The 4,133-nt window shown below is 28.3% G+C and overlaps 1 protein-coding gene across 10 annotated transcripts in view; it reads right to left on the bottom strand.

Moving 5' to 3' along the window:
- LOC106788096 overlaps positions 1 to 1,463 on the bottom strand; it is a 12,988-nt gene extending 11,525 nt beyond the window's left edge. For 8 of the 10 annotated variants that reach the window (XM_014751035.1, XM_014751040.1, XM_014751042.1 and 5 more), the window contains exon 1: positions 1,063 to 1,462. The gene's annotated coding sequence lies outside the window, so the exon portion shown is untranslated. Of the gene's footprint in view, positions 1 to 901; positions 997 to 1,062 lie in introns of those variants that run through there. The other 2 variants (XM_014751041.1, XM_014751036.1) reach the window with 2 other exon arrangements.
- Between the last annotated feature and the right edge of the window lie 2,670 nt (positions 1,464 to 4,133).

Raw genomic sequence — 4,133 nt, 5'->3', positions numbered from 1 at the left:
TATTATATATATATATCAGTTAGATTATATGCATGAAAAATAAAATCTTTATAAAATATGAAATAAAAAAACCAGAAAATATAGTAAACTATTGAATATACTAAAAATAAAAATAAAATACTTTATATAAGGATAAAGTATATCTATATTATACTATCAATAATTTATATTTCGCAATTATGCTTGTAATTATTCAAATGCTTGAATATTTGTGCTAAGAATTTCAAACAAATTCTAACTAATTAAATAACAACTTTTTTGTATCTTATAAATAATATATATGTCATATAAACATTTTTTTTTTATAAACACACATATTTTATACATATATAACTCAACACGCGCGCGCACACACACATATACATGCAAAAATAAAAGCACGTATGAATTAGTTTCTTTTGCTTTTTTAATACTTTTAAGATCACTTAATATTTTTAATTTTAATCCTTAATGAAACAAACATTATATATTTTTTGTAAATATGAATTATTTAAAAATAATATTTAAAACAGAGCACGGCAACCATGAACAGGGAAGATAATAAATATTCAATCAATGTAAACAATACTGAAGAATAAAACGAGATAATACTATTTCGTTAGGTAGATAAATAGATAGAATATCATAAAACGTAATAATAAATAAATAAGCGATTAAATATATCGGAATAAATGTACCTTCCAAGCGCCATTATGAATCATTAGCCATCAAATATAACGACTATAGAAAATCGCGATTTTGTAATGAATATTAAATATTTACCCGTATAACCATTAGAATCACAAAATATATATTCCTAAAATTTGTAAATTAAATAAGTAAAGAAAAAAAGAAACTATTTCTTATGTTAAAATAACACAAATACTCTTTAATTGTTTATAGGAAATACATATAAACTAACCAGAAATGTCACCATGTGCACGAACCATTTTCTCAGGGGAAGATGGGGGGAAGAAAGAGAGAGAGAGAAAGAGAGAGACAGAGAGAGAAAGAAAGAGAGATAGATAGATAGAGAGTAGCATTAGTAGTAGTGTAGTAGTAGTAGTATTGAAAGTTTTGTACCCTGTTTTTCCCCTAACAAATCGACAGTAATAATTAATGAAACGGAACAGTCAATCACGCACTTCTAATATTATTCCTTCCTAAGAAACAGAAAGAAAAGAAAAAAAAACTATTCCTGGCACTGTCAAAAATGATAATCACTGCTTGAATTGATTCCTGGTAAACGCGTTGTTTTCACCGATATATTATTTTTTTTCTTTTTCTTGACTTGTGTGTTAAAACAATTACAAACCTAACAATCCTTATATTAATGATATCTATTCTATTTATTTATTTATTTATTTGGAAACAACAATTGATTGCATTTAAAATTAAATGCAATAAAGGGTTTTACATCACGAAACACTTTCACGACCGGCTGGGTTCCGTCCGTGTCAACAACCCGTGAAAAATGGTCCAAGATGGTCGCCATCCTTTTTAAAGATGGCGTCTCTGATCTCGTCTAGGGAATTTTCTATCCATCAAGTTGTTTGATGTATAAACGTTTAAAAAACAAATTCTATCATCTTTTTTTTATTATTTTAATTAAAAAAAATATCTTTCAATAAAATCATTATACTATTATTATTTTCTAGAAAAATGTAATAAATAAATAATAGGGAAAATTACACTTACATCATTTGAAATACGTGTAATATTTAAATAATAATAATAGAATGAATGTAGTGTGTGTATGTGTGTGTGTATGTAACGATAATGTTAATAAAAATAAGAGAAATTTTATGGAATAGATCTCACGAGTCGACATAAATTTAAAATAATCTAAATTGAATCTAGATATAAAAGAAGATAGATAAATATATATAGAGAGAAAAAAGATATTAACCACTAGATAAAAATATTGTCCCGTAAATCTGGACTATAGTCGCTAGTATCGATCGTGGGAACAGTTGGGAACACGTCACACAATGGACGCTATGGTTTGTAACTTGATGAGCACGTAATAACTAACTGTTTATCATCGTGTATTGCATCACAAGAAAAAGTCGAGTTATGGTGTGCATTTAGTGTAATTTGAATTAATGAAAACCGTTGAATGCGCTTGTTGACATCGGATGAGAGCATTCTTTGGTGAGGTGCGAATTGTGTTAGTGAAGAAAACATATACGAGTGTCACGTAAGTGTGTACGTACGAGCCCACTGAAAGTTTTGTTAAAATAAAAAAAAAAAGTATAAAGAAACATCAAGGACTTGTCTTCGAAAAAAGAAATAACAAAAATAAGAAAGAAAATGAACTTTTGTAATAATAATTGATGATAAGGATATGTAATCATTTTGAATATCCGTAGTGGGTGCCAGGACATAGCTAAAGAAAGAAAAAAAAAATCCAATAAAAAAACCCCAGTTTTAACGATGAACTTTCGTAGGCATAGCGTTCGCGCTTTCAAAGACTATAATATATTGAAACTTTTCTGGTAAAACGGGTATACCTATGTGTTATGAATTATACAAGAATGTTAAGGACTGTTTATATTATTCGGTAACAAAAAGGAATATATAATACATGTAATTATAGGGCTAAATATTTCAAAGAGTTTGAACAAAAAGATAGCAAGTTGATTACACACATTTTTTCATTTTTATGTTTTATATACACATATATATACATTAATATATAACATAGATATATATGTGTATATTTGCATATACGGACAATTTATAATAGCAATTCCTATAACGTCAATTAATAAAATACGTTATTTTGTTATTATAAATTTAAAAAAAACTATGCGCGAAAGTATATTTAGTTAGTGCATACTTGGAACGAGAACATTTGTGATAATGTTAGGATGTTTATTGGATACAAACACGTTCGAATTAAAGTATACGAAGCAGTTTTAGTATCAAGAATTATAAACCAATGCAAGTTTTTGGCCAAATGGATTTCTTGAATGTAATCAAAAACTTTACATAAATAACAAAAAAAAAAAAAAGTAAAATAATAAACCTACATGTTTTACACCAAAGTGAACTTTTAAAAATAAAATAAATTGGATATTATGTGCAATCTTCTGAATCTTCTTCTTATACTAAAAACATTACTGAGTTGTTTTCTACCGTGTAATTATCGTAAGATGTACGAAATCCTTTCAAATATGATATTATTCTTGTGGGACAAGTACAATTATATTTTGTCTATCAAGCTAGTAAGTATTTGTTTATATTTGATTTTCAGAAAATATTTAAAGGTGCCTGCACAACGTCGGTCTTACTCGCTAACATCCTATATACCTAAACAGATAGAGCCTGGATGAAGGAATCAATAAAGAACTGATTTTCAAGACTATATATTATCATATTAAAAGTTATTCCATCCTAGAGGCTAAATAATGGACAATATGGACGCAGATAATTTAAATCTCAGTTGCGGAGAAAATGATATTGTAGATGAATTAAAAATTGGAGCGGATGAAACTTATGATACTCGCAGCGAGGTATCGTCGAGCAGCTCCAACTCGGATTCTAGTCAACCGAGTATAACTTCCATTTCAACTAAATCTTCGCGCGGGGATAACAAACGTAATCGCAAAAATAAAGGAAAACGTGCTAGATCAAGAGAATCTAAATCATCCAGTCCTGAAACTAAACGTGCTAGATCCAAGGAAAGCAAGGCCAAAAGTTACGATTACGCAACAAAATTAAATTACTTATTCAGAGATGCAAGGTTAGATATTTTTTTTTAAATATATATTAAGGGGTTACATGGGTTTGGGACTTTCAAAAAAATTTTTTTTCTTTTTTATCTTTTTAAATTCTACAACTCATCTAGAATATTGTATTCAATTTTGAAGTCGATAGGAGTTGTAGTTTTAAAGATAGAGCCTTGGGAAGTTCCACTCTTTAATGTCTCTTATACCAGCACTCAAATCCTTAAACGCGTTTTTCTCAAAACGCTATTTCTAAAGTCGGTTGTCAAGATTTCTCGAAAACTATTTAACCGATTTTCATGAAATTTGCTACACGTCTTCGTGATACTATTGACAAGGACTTGGACGAAGGATTTTCGTTTTTTTCATAAAATCGAATTTTAAGAAACTAAAATGTGGTGAAAATTGTAGCGAAATTTGAAT

The sequence above is a fragment of the Polistes canadensis genome, unplaced genomic scaffold (assembly GCF_001313835.1).
Source record: "Polistes canadensis isolate GaletaPanama2010 unplaced genomic scaffold, ASM131383v1 scaffold_125, whole genome shotgun sequence".
Classification (NCBI taxonomy): Eukaryota; Metazoa; Arthropoda; class Insecta; order Hymenoptera; family Vespidae; genus Polistes; species Polistes canadensis.
Note: the sequence above shows the minus strand (reverse complement) of the source record. Positions and strands in the feature narration are given on the sequence as shown.